Consider the following 15,266-nt stretch of genomic DNA (forward strand, 5'->3'; position numbering starts at 1 on the left):
TGAAATAGACCCATTACAGTGCACTTATTGTTGCTTAGTTACCATTACAGTGCAGTTTTGAGAAGACTTTGGAATAATATTGCTCTAAATTTTAATGCAAAATATATTCTACTTTCAATTTATAAATATAATGGAAAATATGTGCAGTACACGTTAGTGAAGTGCATTAGAAAATCTCTGAAATTGAAAAAATCTCTTGTTTTTCATTAAATTTCCTCGATTTTGTAAAAAGCACTTCCCAACCTTGTCTCGTAATATACTATTTTTGTTGAATGGACTTTCCTCGTTAACCTGGTGGAAAAAGTTTCTTCCTTTGTATGTTTATAAAAAAAAAGTATAAATATCTAATACTACTCCCGAGTTACAACCTAAAATGTGACTGAAAATTGACTTGATTTAAATGAATAGAATTTAGTAATTTCATCTTAAATTTTCCAAATCCATTTCCCTTATAATTTTCACGTACTTTAAGATGAATTTATGCAATTTGCGTGCAACTGTATTTCATACTGGAGAGAAAAAAATCTGATTTTAGCACTTGTTTATCATTTCTAGTTTTTCACTAATGTTTATGCAAAAAGTGAAATGGTAGTCCATGGAAAGAAATTTAAGAAACTTGTGTTCATCTGATGAGGGTAAGATTTTTCAACGAATTCATTACAAATAAAATAAAACGGTAACAGATATTCAAAATTATGCAAGATATCATAGAAACAAATTTACACCCCAATTAGAAAAAAAATAAGCACACTTAACATTTTTGATTGCAAAGTGTTCATTAATGTCTAGTATTGTATCATTATACCTAATTCCAGCCCAGAATTCAACTCAGGATTTGTAGAAATTGAATTTTGAATGTTGCTGAATTTATACTACCGAAAGGTGTACAATCCTAAACAAAAAATGACCGATTTCCATATGCCAAGTCCCATTTGGAAGTCTTCGATTAATTTCCTTAGAGCTTAGGTTTACACTAGAACGAATTTCTTAAGCAAGACTGCTGTTTTTCCTTTCTATTTTTGGCTTTTGTTTCTAATCTATAACAAAGATACATCCAAGGGATAAATTAAATGCAGAATAAACAGCCTTTGTCTAGTCGTGTGAACTTCAGGTGCGTCACTCTACAGGAAAGCGGTCATTTTTTGTCTAAGGCTCTCTACAGGATGGACCGTAATGTTAATAACTTCAGGGGGGGGTATTCTTGAAGATATTTTAAAGTTTAACACACAGCTTTGCTCATTTTAGCTTCCTTTTCGAGATAAAAATTTTCATATGAAACATTTCATAGCGTGTTTTGGTAAAGCCATTGATTTAATTCCCAATATGCTCAGTCAATTTGAGAAAGCAGTGTATTATGATAATAAATGATTGAAAGAATTTGTTTGTGCTTTAAGTGTGCAGAAATTTAATCCGAACAAATGTTAAGTTTAATTCTGCATAAGAATTGCAGTTAATTTGTTTGGATCAAATTTCTGCTCATTTAAAGCACAAACTAAAATTCTTTCAATAGTTTATTATAAAAAGAAACACTGCTTTCTTAAATTGATCAAGAATATTGAGAATTAAATCAACGGATTTCTCAAAACACTAAGAAATCTTTGCTATAAAGAGGTTTTTTCTAGAAAACGAAGCAAAAACGAGTGAAATTTTATGAAAATTTTCGTTCGAAATATCTCGAAGAATAATTCTCTGAAATTATCACGATTCATGCTTTATACCCCTTAATTTATTTGATATGAAAATCTCTAGCAAAGCCTATAACATTGTCCGAGGTTTGAATATGACTTTCGATTTATTTCAGATTGGAGCCCCACCCCTAGGATGGCCTCTACAAACAGTGAGTTACCGCCAAGTGCAGCGTCTCGAGTAGTGTTTGAGGGCTTTACCACGGCGCCGTATCGGGGTATGCACGCCATTGCTAGGTTTACAAGTGTGGGCATCGTATCCGACCCTAGATACGATGAACGATTACTGTGGCCGCAGGTAGCACGACGTCGATGCGGGCGCCGGTTGATTATCAGGGCCTAGGGCTAAGAGTCACGGCGGAACCCTGTGATGGTTATTTTTTTTGCTACTTCATAAGTCTTTTAGTTTTTAAGGTCCTCCGCTTCCTCCACGTTAGGCACTCAACGTTGTCTTGCAATTGGTGATTCTACGTACGACGTATGATTGATGGGGTTTAGCTTTGCATCCATTAGCCCTCTGTCGGCAGAATATGGATCGTCCTTAGCCTTCTGTTGGCATAACATGGACGTTCAATCAGGAGTGTTTAGCCTGTAAGATGCTTTTTTTTCATCACAGGGGGAAACCGTGGCGATCGGACGCTGGCACGCCTAGTAACTTTTTTTTCGTTAGCCTGGTTAGGCGACAGCCCTCACACATACAGTTCTATTTCGGCGGGTTGCCGCAGGACTCCAGTGATGGCGCAGGACGAGCCCTGCCACTCAGGGTTCTAGGGACGGGGGTACCAGCGTAAAAAAATATAGCTAGCAGATAGAATGAGAATCAATACTTAGAAATTCTGTTAAAACATTGGATTGTTTTGAAACACTGACACACACACTATATAGAGAGAACTTTTTATTAAGGTTTCAGGCACATAGAGATATTGTTTCATTATAGCGTTGCGGAAACAAATTGCTTAGATTTCATCGATTTGATACTCGTGAAATTCAAAAGACGCATTTGGAGAACACGTTCAACTTGGTTTCCTCATATACCTTACTCAGTAAAGACAAATGTAATGAAGTAAATAATTACAAATATACATAATGCAAATGTAACGAAGTGATTGCAAACTGAATATACACATATTGCAAATAAAGTAATGACAAAGTAATTGATAATTCAAACTGGAATATCTATTTGAAAGTACAGTAATATTTTTCATAATGCAGAGTAATTGAGCCCTTAGTAGACAATAAATATGTAACGTCTATGAGGAAACTCGTCGATTTCATCGATCTCACCGATTTGATGCAGATCAAGAGGACGAATTCGAAGGAGATTTTCTATTGGTTTCCTCATATACCTTACTCAGTAAATGTAATGAAGTAAATAATTGCAAACTTTATATATTGCAAATGAAATAATGGCAAAGTAATTGATTACTCAAACTGAACATCTATTTGAAAGGGCAGTAATATTTTTCATAATGCAGAGTAATTGAGCCCTTAGTAGACAATACATGTAACGTCTGTGAGGAAACTGTCATCGATTTCATCGATCTCACCGATTTTGAAAAGTCGTAGATCTCGCCAATTTGATACAGATCAAGAGGACGAATTTGAACGATATTTTCTATTGGTTTCCTCATATACCTTACTCTATAAATGTAATTAAATAAATAATTACAAACTGAATATGCATGTATATAAACATGGCAAATGTAACAATTATAAATTAGTTAACAGAAGTAACTGATTATTCAAACTGAACATTTATTTCAAAGGGCAGTAATACATTTCATAATGCAGACAATAATTGAGCCCTTAGTAGTAAATATATGTAACGTCTATGAGGAAACTGTCATCGATTTCACCGATCTCGTCGATTTGATACAGATCAAGAGGACTGCTTTGAAGAATAGTTTAAACTTGGCAAGTGTTAATTTATTTAAACATGGTATGTGATAATTGTAAATCAATGACAGAAGTACATAAATAATTGAAGCTGAATATTTCAAAGGGCAGTCATAAGTCTTGAAGTAATCGAGCCCTTGCTAGGCAAAACATGTAACGTTTGTGAGCAAACATTTTTCAGATTTATTATTCCTAACTTTTGAATACAATAAATGTAAAAATGTTCAATCTTAAGACTTGTCAATTTTAATATTAACATTTGTTAATACATGTTAAATATAAATGTATAAACTTTTTCGCCTTTTACGGCATCATCAGATACAATTTGCTACTACGATATGTAAATTATAGTGGAATTTTTTCTCTTATAGCAAACCATCAAATTGGTGTTACAAGTGAAAACAAATTCCACTACGTAATTTAGATATCATAGAAGCAAATTGTATCTGATGCCGTAAAAGGCGAAAGCGTTTATACAATTGTATTTAACATGTATTAACAAATGTTAATATTAAAATTGACAAGTCCTAAGATTGAACATTTTTACATTTATTGTATTCAATAACTGAATTATCTGAAAATCAAAACACAAGTAGTAAAAAAAAAACTAACGTTTGAAAATTTGTAGAAGCTGCATTTTGTTTCTCATAATTTCTTAGTACTTAAATCTTCATGCTATTATAAACTTGTATCAGTACAATAATTTCCAGCTCATAGCATATGCCACCCGACAATATTTTTATTCAGATATTAACTTCTAAATCAAAGTGGCAAATGACCTCATGATTGCTTGCTTTAAGCTTCCGCTCCAAAAATTTAATTTTGAGGAAATGCTAAATCTCTGATGCTGTCTTTTCGGTCTGCTGCCGAGATTGTAATTCTCTGATCTTTTCAAAATTATTCTTCATGTAATGGAAGCTCTTAAGAGCCTGAGAAAAGCTTAGATTTGTTTCGGCAGGTTCAAACTATATAATATTGGGCATTTATATTTTAATGCTTGTTGTTGACTTCTTTCTCTTTTGTTTCAGGTCCCGCCCAATGTCCCTGCCTCATCGTGGCGGGCGGGTGTAACAAGGAAGGGTGCAAGGCTCCTCTCCTAACGGAATGAAAAATAAGAGCAGTTGCATCCTTCCTTGGCTAAAGGGACAAATTATTTTATCGTGTAAATTCTGCACAGGTTTTTAGGAAACTAATACAATGTTGAAATTAGTTTCATTGGAAAATGGTAGGAAGTGGAATTAAGGTTTATCTGTATCACAGTCTACTATATACAGTCGCGAAGCTTGAGGTGATTTTTTGCAAAGCTCGTGATAAAGCGCTCCAAGCGGTTAGCAACTAGAAACAATAGACTGTCCACGGTCGACTTTGGACTGAATCGTATTTCTATCGAGTGCTAGCTCGTTGCGTATTTCACATTGATGCTTGTGAAATGTTCGTTATTGGTTGTAATCAAAATGTTAATGGCTAAAATACAATAATTGGAATAATAATATTTTATTAGAGACGTAGAAAAATTAAGTTTGTTTTAATGAAATTTATCGATCACGTTTTATTTTCAATTCTGGTGGGATTATTATTGCTTAGGCCTACTTTTTTTTTTTTCAAAGGATATGTTTTTAATTATAGCTGTTAATTTTGTTATTTTTATTTATTACTTTGCTAGAGACGTAGAAAAACTGTTACAATGAAATTTATTAATTAAGTTTTATTTCCAATTCTGGTGTGATTATTATTGCTTAACCTCATCCCACTTTGTTAACTACATAGGCCTACACTAAAAGTACCGGTACACGTAAGTTACTCCATTAATTCATATTTCCATTATTATTGTTGTAAAGAGAAATGCAAATTAATATTTATTGGTTTCATAGTTAATTATCGCTATAATCTTGAATGAGTGAAGCGATTATAGTAAATTTCAGTTCGTTTTGAACAAACAAAAATAATATTAACCTATTTTTTGCAGGTATCTTCGAGTTTATGGTGGAATTTAATATACTTCATTAAAATAATAAATTAACTTTATGCATTTAATATTTCAATAATGGAAGGAAGGTGTTAATTTTTCCAAAAGAATACAACGAAAGTGTAACATTTTGTCTGCTAGGAGAGAGATCTGCGATGAGGCGATAGTAGCGATCCTAGTGGTGGGAAACTATCCATGTTTGCATTTTACTACATATTGAGCTTCGCGACTGTATATAGTAGACTGTGTCTGTATGTTGAAATTGACAAAAAAAAATTGCTTTTCAGATTTTTCGGACCACCACGGTGCACTGGCGTAGCTCAAGCGGTGGCGTGTTTGGATACCGGTCCGGAGTGGCTCTTGAGCGTGGGTTCGATTCTCGCCTAGGCGGATTACCTGGTTGGGCCCTCCACGAGATTTTTCCGAACCGTAAGGCGAATATCAGGTAATCTATGGCGAATCCTCGGTCTCATTTCGCCAAATATCAGTTGGTTATCAACCCTGATCTCACATGTTATGAAACATAAACTGAGAACCACCTCAACAGCCTCCACATTCGAAAAGGCATTTTTTGGTAACGACCGCTAGATGGAAGTATAGTTGTTCCATGAAATTCCATAAGGGTTGTGTGACTTTTACAGTTGTATAGTGAAAATGACGTGGTTGCTTTCAGGTTGATTAATCTGCTATTAAGAATTGCATTGATGCTAAGTAACCCAGTAGTTGATACAGCGTCGTTAAAGTAAGAAAAAATTTGTAATATAGTTTTCCCCATTAAATTCTGAACTTCTCTATACAGTGTTGGGTAGTAATAACAAGAAAAAATGTCTAATGAACTTGCGTCCTTATCTCCTATGCTGTGTTTCCAAGTTGAACTTTTCCTTAAAATTTTGTTGGATAGTTGATATAAAACTGAATATCTCGAATCTAATAATACGGAGCATTAAATTGTAATTTTACTGGGCAGTCCAAAATTCCCCCCCTTGGAATTTGTGTTGTTTTTAGAAACTAGAATTGGTATGCTTAATATACAGTTTGTGCATTACTAAGAAATTTCAATATTTTTTAAAACTTGATTATTTTTTAATTACGAAAATCTTCGGATTATTTTGTTCAGTCGTTCATACATCTCAAAATAGTCTAGAATCTGCAGATTTTGCATGCTTGTATATTTCTCCCATGTGAATAACTTACTGTAGAATTTTTAATGAAAGTGTTTTTGGGTTTAAAAAGTTTGTGTGGTATCAATATTTTAAGTCTACTATAGGCCTACATTCTACATTAAAGATCTGAAAGAATACGGCTCACCTGGGAGAAATATACAGGGTGAGCATAAATAATGTCATTAATTTCAGGGGGTCGTTTTGGGATAATTCAAACAAAAACATTTAATACAATTTTGCTTGTTTTTACCGACATAAAAATTGTTTTGTATGAAACATTTCATAGCGTGTTTCGGAAAGCCATTGATTTAATTTCCAATATGCTTAGTCAATTTAAGACAGCAACAGAAAAATGGAGAAAGTTACACAACACGGAACTGCACGCATTGTATTCTTCACCTGACATAATTAGGAACATTAAATCCAGACGTTTGAGATGGGCAGGGCATGTAGCACGTATGGGTGAATCCAGAAATGCATATAGTGTTAGTTGGGAGGCCGGAGGGAAAAAGACCTTTGGGGAGGCCGAGACGTAGATGGGAAGATAATATTAAAATGGATTTGAGGGAGGTGGGATATGATGGAGAATGGATTAATCTTGCACAGGATCGGGATCAATGGCGGGCTTATGTGAGGGCGGCAATGAATCTCCGGGTTCCTTAAAAGCCAATAAGTGTATTATGATAATAAATGATTGAAAGGATTTCAGTTTTGTCCATTAAATGTGAAGAAATTTGATCCAAACAAATTTAACTTTGGTTAAATTTATTGGGATCAAATTTCTGCACATTTCAAGGACAAGAATAAAATTCTTCAAATGATGTTTCACTGAAAATATTCGGAATTAAAGCAATGGTTTTCCCAAAACACGCTATGAAGTATTTCATACAAAATAATTATCTCCGAAACAAAGCAAAAACGAGCATAATTGTATTAAACTTTTTTTTTGTATGGAACAACTCAAAGAATAACCCCCCTGAAATTGTCATTAATTACAGCTCATTCTGTATATGAATACAAAATTTCATGAGTTCCATATTCTCCACATTAAAGAAGCTTGGGACCTTTACTATCGTGTTGGTAAATGTCTACGGATTTATTTTCAGGTTCCAGCATCTCCAGTTTTGCCTGGCCCCTTCAACCGGACTTCACTCATCACCCGCTTCAACCGCAACCCGTGACGAGATCTCCAGGAACAGGACTGCACACTTTGAGCCTCTGTGTTGCTTTGATCGGTAAGAGTCGCTGGTTGAACCATTTAGGGCCGATTGTATAAACTATTTAACCTTAGATCAGAGGTTAAATTGATCCTTGTTTCAGCTGAACTTGGAATTTTGTGTTGTATAAAGTCTGATGTGATTAATTTGTCTCAAACTAAAGTCAACTTTGACTGAAGAAATTTCTCCGATTAAGTTAGATGATCCAAGTTCAGTTATTTCTTTTCTGTTTGAAATATACGAGTGACAGATTGTGCAAATAAAATATCCATTATTATTAATATTAATAGATGTTAGGTACATTTATATATATTTCTTTCAATTTCTTGCCTTGATACACAAACATTCTTATATTTTATAAGGCTCTATCGTATTCAGCAGTACCGTAAACTGGGGTTACTTTGAACACAGAGGAAACTTTGAACATTTTTTTCAGAAAATCATATTTAGGTTTCTAGATGCTACACTTGTTCGATGGAGGTAAATTTGGTATGAGAATGATTTTTATGATAATTTACCTCCATCTATAACAAGTGCAGCATGTAGAAACCTAAATATGATTTTCTGAAAAAATGTTCAAAGTTTCCTCTGTGTTCAAAGTAACCCCAGTTTACGGTATCAAATAACATAACATATAATTATATTATGTTTATAACAACCATTAATTATTCGTGGATATGATAGGTACATTCATAAATGTTCAATTAACTATTACTAAACGAAAATTGTCGTTTTATAAAGCTTTATTATGTTTAGCAGTATCAAACACCATAACATAACTTGGAGAACGGTCAACCTTCTTATTGTCCGCCATTATTTACATTACAAAAAAAAGTCTCCAACAGAGTGTACGGAAAATCGCCAAAAAGTAGTTGTAAAGTCGCTAGATTTCTCATTATCAACAAAGAAAGATTAAATTTTGTCACTATGGGGTGCTAAAAAGGTCACTAAATCCCTATTTAAGCAATATAAAAGTTAAAAGAAATTGTTGTTGAAAAAGAGTTAGTCGGTAGATTGGCAACACTGAACAAACCTGTATAACATGGTCCGCGCATCACGTATTTCACCTGTTTATGCGATGTTGCCAAATCCTTTTCACGTGAACTTAGATTGCATTTGAACCAAGGTATTTTGCACGCAGAAAAGTTTTATACAATAGAAGTGTCTGAACTCGGTTCAGTTTCCGATCTTCGATCAAAATTGATCTTTAGTCGGGGAGTTTTATACAATTGGGCCTTAGTAATTCGCGAACCTTCCCTGGCAAGATACTTGTAGTTCGCTATAGGATTTTTTAGTTGTAAGCGTCAAGTTGGCTGGCCTGCTTAGAGATGTCGCTTCATAATTAAGGACGTTGTACTGAATTGTATTGTTGGCGTTTTTCCCGCCCGTCGGTCAGGTTGTTTGGCTTCATTTGTCAGGATGTTAGTTGTAACATGTGCCAGTGTGGGGGTTACATTGGTAGGCAGGCTGTAAGAGATTTGGCAACTGTGCTTCAGCCAGAGGCTGACATAAAGCAACACAGTAAAGAGGTTGGCATTACGCTTGCGAAAATACAAAGGTGCTAAGTCCTGAGGACCAAAAATTTTCAGAAATTGCGCATGAAACGGTTTTGTGTTAAATTTGCTTGACCTACGAACAAGTGTGGATCATAAAATTCTTACTTTGTCAAAAATTTGATTGCTAATTTTGTTCATGCATCAAGCAAATTTAATGCAGGAGAGTTTATTGCATTCCTGAAAACTTCGGTTGTCAGCACTTGCAAGGTTTTCCCTTGTGCTAGCGATTAATCTGAGACTCAACGTGTCGAAGGGCTGGCTGCAAGGAAATTTACCGGAACTGCGAAGGCTAATGTGCAGTAGATGATTCGTGGAATGTTCGTTTTATAAAACTTAAATCTGGCAAATGGGAGTTTGGCAATAATTTGCAATGATAAGGTGTTAGTTTTAATGGACGAGTGCATCCGTAAACTAAGGGAAGTTGGTGAAATTACTAATTGTATTTTTCTTTTACTCTTCGAAATGTGAGAAACAAGTCATTAAAGAATTCAATCATTTTGGCCTTGTCAGTCGCTTATAATTGGTTGCCATGGTTTTTAAGTTGACATCAAACATTGAATGTAATTTCTCCTGATATTTTTCCTTTAAATTTTTTTACAATTAAAATTTGTAATCTTTGATATGTGGAACATGACTTACATAAAGATTGTCCTCTTTTTTTTCTCTCTTCATCTGCTGTGGTGCCATTTTCAGGTTTTCACCTGCACAAGGTTTTTAAATGACTATACTTCGATCTCATTTTCCCTCGACCTTGTTCTCCTTTTTCATACTAAATTTGCCTATCTTCGGAACAAGTAATGTTGCATGCACGATATTTGGTTTACACTTTCTTTCGGTTACTAGGAAATGTTTGTGAATAAAAAAAGATTTGGTCGTATTTGAAACGTGCCTCTTCAAAAAAATACAGCTCTCGGTTTTAAGATGTAATTGTTCATCATAAAGTTTTCAAAGCACAATGTTAAAATTGTGCTGAAGCCATCTTAAACTGTGCATTTAGGAGTAAAATGTTGCAATTTATTAAAAAAAAATGGCTGAGATATAGACCTACTATAGTCCCGTCGCTCTAATTTCCTGCAACCAATGGCGTTGCAGGTCTGCTACATTTAAACGTGTGCGTCTTGTGATTCGCTGAGGAAGACGTTATTCATTTCTTAAGGATCGATAAATACTTAATACAATCGCCCGCCATTTTGGCTCTTTCGTTGGCGTTCGCAGAAAGCACACGAAGACGTTATTTGCCGCTCAATTATTTGCTGAATTACAGAGCGTTTGATTTATTATCATAGGAGCTACGACATGATAATGTTTAACGGTGTGGCAAATAGATTCCTCGTATGGTAGCTCGGCAACGAAAGAACAAAAATGGCGAACGATACTACCTACCTAGACTTTATAGAGCCTTCACTTCCTAAGACGTAAGCAAAGAGTTGTCACGCCGGGAATAACAGGGTCGCGACTATAGTTCTAGTGGGTTTCGGATATGACAGAAATTTCTCTTCAAAACTAATCTTGAATATGTTCTTGCAGTAGTGATTTTTCTGCGTTAAAAGATTAAAATTGTGCGTAAATGGCGAAAAACTGAAAATTTCATTATCTTCTCTCCTTCAGTGTTGAGTAGAAAATTTAAATTACGAACACTTGCGCAAATGTTTCCTGTATTCATTTTTTCTGATTTCTAATATTAATAAAACTAAAAATGTATATATTTTTTCTTTAAATTCGTGTTCTGAGACACATTTTCTTGGCGGAACAGGATCGATCTCTCTTATTAGAAAGTCAACGTCTCATTTCGATATTTCAGGTGATTGTTGGAGACGGACTACACGTTGTGCCGAGGGATTCTGTGGAACGTGAAGCCTGCAGATGCGCTACGAGCTGAATACTTTGAACATCAACTGGACAGTTTGCTGGTAACTTCCAACGGTAATTTTCTACAATGGGGTATTACATTGTCGAGCACTATTGGTAACTGGATGTTTTATTCACTAGTCTACAATTGGTTCAAAATTATTTGTAGAAAATCATAATTTAAATTAGTTAGCGAAATTATTAGACTAATCGTGTAATCTGCTGGTATCTAAATTCGTGATGTTGATGTAGCCGTTGATAGCTTGAAATTGTGGCGTAGCAGTCAAATCAATCAATTTAAATCCTATCCAAATTCAACGTCGCAAATTTCTAGCGCAATAATTAACAATAGATCCCTATTAGAAACAACAACCAAATTTCTTGGCTTAAAAATCGATGTGTTAAATTGGAAAAATCATATTAAAGAAATTACCCCCAAACTAAATCCAGCTTGTTTTGCTATTAGATCTATGCAAAAGATAGTAAATATCAAAACCTTAAAAACAATATACTTTGCATACTTCCACTCGGTAATGAGTTTTGGAATAATATTCTGGGGAAATTCCACAGATAGTAACAATATATTTCTATTACAAAAAAGTAATTAGAATAATAGTAGGTGCGAAATCTAGGGAGTCGTGTAGGACTATTTTCAAAAAACTACAAATAATGCCCATGGCTTGTCAGTATATCTTTTCATTAATAATCTTCCTCGTATGTAATCGTGAAAACTTTGTAACTAATGCAACAGTTCATAGCATAAATACACGTCAAAAAATGACTTTCATACTCCATCAGCAAGTCTATCGTGCTATCAAAAAGGAGTGAGTTATATGGCAGTAAAAATTTTTAATAGCCTTCCTATCGATATACAAAATGAAACTCAAAACATAAAATTATTTAGGGCCAAATTAAAGAAGTGCCTAATTTCTCACGCCTTCTATTCTGTAGGTGAATTCATGACATTCAATAACGCTTCATGAAATTGATACTAAAACTTTGTGTTTACTAGTAGACTATATTGTAAACCTCTTCTGTATATATTTCATCTAGACTGTGACTATAAATTAAGACTTTATAATAGTATTAAGTTTTTTGACTTGTTCCATATTCTAGCTGTGAAGCAATGTACGAATACCATGGAATGTTAATAAATACAATACAATACAATACAAATCACTTCACTGAAATGATATTGAGCATATTCGGTCATACAAAATGAAACTTCAACACAATCAGATTTACATTTAGTGACAAACTTCCACGAGAAATTTTGTAGATGCGACCAGAATCTGCCCTAGGAATTGTGCGCATTACTTTATAATTGTTGGGAACCTACCCCCTCGGCAATATTTTAACGATTGTTTCAATTGTCGTTTAAATTCTGTACTAACAAGGGAACCGTTCCAGGTCGTATAGTTGTAATTTAAAGAAAATGCATATTTAAGCTAATTTTCGTTCGTTAAACCTGGTGATAGTCGTTCGTTTCGCTTTCTCCTCGTTTACGAAAGGACTTGAAAGTCGATGCTACTTATGCCGCTTCTTGCGCGCAATCACATCCTCCACGACACCGTATCACAGCTCCCGCATTAATGCTCTAGTCTAATTTATTTCTCTTCACTTACATTAATACAGTACTCTTGCTGAAATACAAATTCAATTTGAATTTAAAATGTGTATTATCTTAGTGACTCGCCTTAAATATGAGAGTTGGATTCGAAATGAAGTTGTTGGGACAGCTATTGAACAGTACCAATATTTTATATAGGCTTGTTTTTCACACTCTGTAACATGCAACATTGTTGCAAGAACGTTATCAAACTTTCCCACATGTTTCTCCGTCACATATCCACACCTCTGTCACGCGTATACTAGCATCTCTTTGAGGACAGGTGCATGAAACTGTTGAGAAACAAATTGTAATATTAGTCTACTATATACAGTCACGAAGCTTGAGTTTTGAGGGTGCTAGAAACAATAGACTGTGACGATTCTATTTTGCATTGCCTGTAATGAGGCGATATTAGCGATCCTAGTGGTGAGCAACTATCTAATGTTTGCATATTTACTACGTATTGAGCTTCGCGACTGTATATACTAGAATGTGGTAATATCATGAAGCCCCTATGGTGCAATTTGTCTGGAATATTTTCAGATACTTTTATGCGTGAAATACTCTTCTATCCTTCGAATTAAAACTTTATATTGCCTAAAAAATACACATCCAAGGGTCGCAAAAATTTCTACTTTAGATGAAAACAACTTCGAAGAATGTCCGACAAAAACAACTCCTGCTATCTGGTGAATGAAATAAAGACCATTGGAGACGAGACTCCCACCCTTGAATTTTTATAAAATAAACAATCGAAATCAGATTGAGAATACGGAAAAAATTTGAAATAAATTAGATTAGAAAATAAAGTTGGCCAACAGTTATAAAAATGGCATTGGATGTCATAGCATTACGTTGGGGCTTAAATTTTATTTGTAATATATTCTCAACAGTCAAAAGATTGTTATACTAAAACCTTTTTCAAAGGAATGTGAATGTGTTTTAGGAATATGGTTGTGAAACTTGGACTCTCACTTTGAGAGGAACATAGGTTAAGGGTGTTTGAGAATAAGGTGCTTAGGAAAATATTTGGGGCTAAGAGGGATGAAGTTACAGGAGAATGGAGAAAGTTACACAACACAGAACTGCACGCATTGTATTCTTCACCTGACATAATTAGGAACATTAAATCCAGACGTTTGAGATGGGCAGGGCATGTAGCAAGTATGGACGAATCCAGAAATGCATATAGTGTGTTAGTTTGGAGGCCGGAGGGAAAAAGACCTTTAGGGAGGCCGAGACATAGATGGGAAGACAATATTAAAATGGATTTAAGGGAGGTGGGATATGATAGAGAATAGATTAGTTTTGCTCAGGATTGGGACCAATGGCGGGCTTGTGAGGGCGGCAATGAACCTCCGGGCTCCTTAAAAGCCAGTAAGTATGTGAATTTTAGTAAATTTTCAGCATCTTAAGTTCGAATCACTTCATCTACAGTTCAAATTATCTATGAAGAGGAATTTGCCAGATATTTCATAATGCAACAATCAAAATCAATTAAATTGTCACAAAATGGTCTTATAATTTGTCAGTAGAATTAGTTTAGTTAAATTTTTCCTGCATTAGAAACTTTGTTAATGACTGGAAACTGTTCAGTTACTCTTAAGAATAAAAAATCTGATCTGTTATTTCAGGAAACTTCGCAAGTTACCGGTTCCCGACGACCAGACGATGAAGACACTTTCAGAACCGTGACCGCTCGTATCAGCACGTGAAGTGGAACGAAGATTTAAACCAACTAACAGGAATGTGAGGTTATGTTCAGCGTGGCCGTGCAGTGTTAAACTTGATGTGAAGCGAAGTCTAGTAAACGTGTGGACTGCAGAAAAACTTTTATTTGGTGCAACTTTTAAACGCTGTAATTTTAAAGAAATAAATCGGTACGTGTTTAAACTTATTTTAATTTTTGTGTAGTGACATTCAAAACCTTAAAATTTCCCACAATTAAAACGAAAAACTTCCATACTTAAGATCAGAACATTGGGGTTAAATGACTCCACTTTCAACACGCAAACGCACCCCTACAACAGGCAGCGATGTCGATGACGCCGAGATCTAGTAGGCTCTGATGATGGTGTACAGTATACACCGAAACAGCTGTAAGCCACACGTGGTTATACAGGGACATTTTATTTTTACTTGCATTTTTATTGTACCTGCATTTCTGAATGTACTTCACTCCCACCCCTTTACTAATGTCCTTGCTCCCGTCAGACACACAAACTTACGGCCGCTGTTGCATTCGAAGTCTTCAAGCAGTGAAGTAAACACTGCAGTGTATAGTGTGTTTCAGAAATATGGTTGCGTTTTCTATAGAAGAAAG

At 34.8% G+C, this 15,266-nt stretch overlaps 1 long non-coding RNA gene across 1 annotated transcript; it reads left to right on the forward strand.

Moving 5' to 3' along the window:
• Nucleotides 1–5,838: 5,838 nt before the first annotated feature.
• On the forward strand, nucleotides 5,839–14,824 carry LOC138702166 (uncharacterized). Its single transcript, XR_011332792.1, has 4 exons — nucleotides 5,839–5,992; nucleotides 7,817–7,945; nucleotides 11,285–11,393; nucleotides 14,578–14,824. It is a non-coding gene; the product is annotated as an uncharacterized lncRNA (long non-coding RNA).
• Nucleotides 14,825–15,266: the final 442 nt, after the last annotated feature.

The sequence above is a fragment of the Periplaneta americana genome, chromosome 6 (assembly GCF_040183065.1).
Source record: "Periplaneta americana isolate PAMFEO1 chromosome 6, P.americana_PAMFEO1_priV1, whole genome shotgun sequence".
In the NCBI taxonomy this organism is placed as follows: Eukaryota; Metazoa; Arthropoda; class Insecta; order Blattodea; family Blattidae; genus Periplaneta; species Periplaneta americana.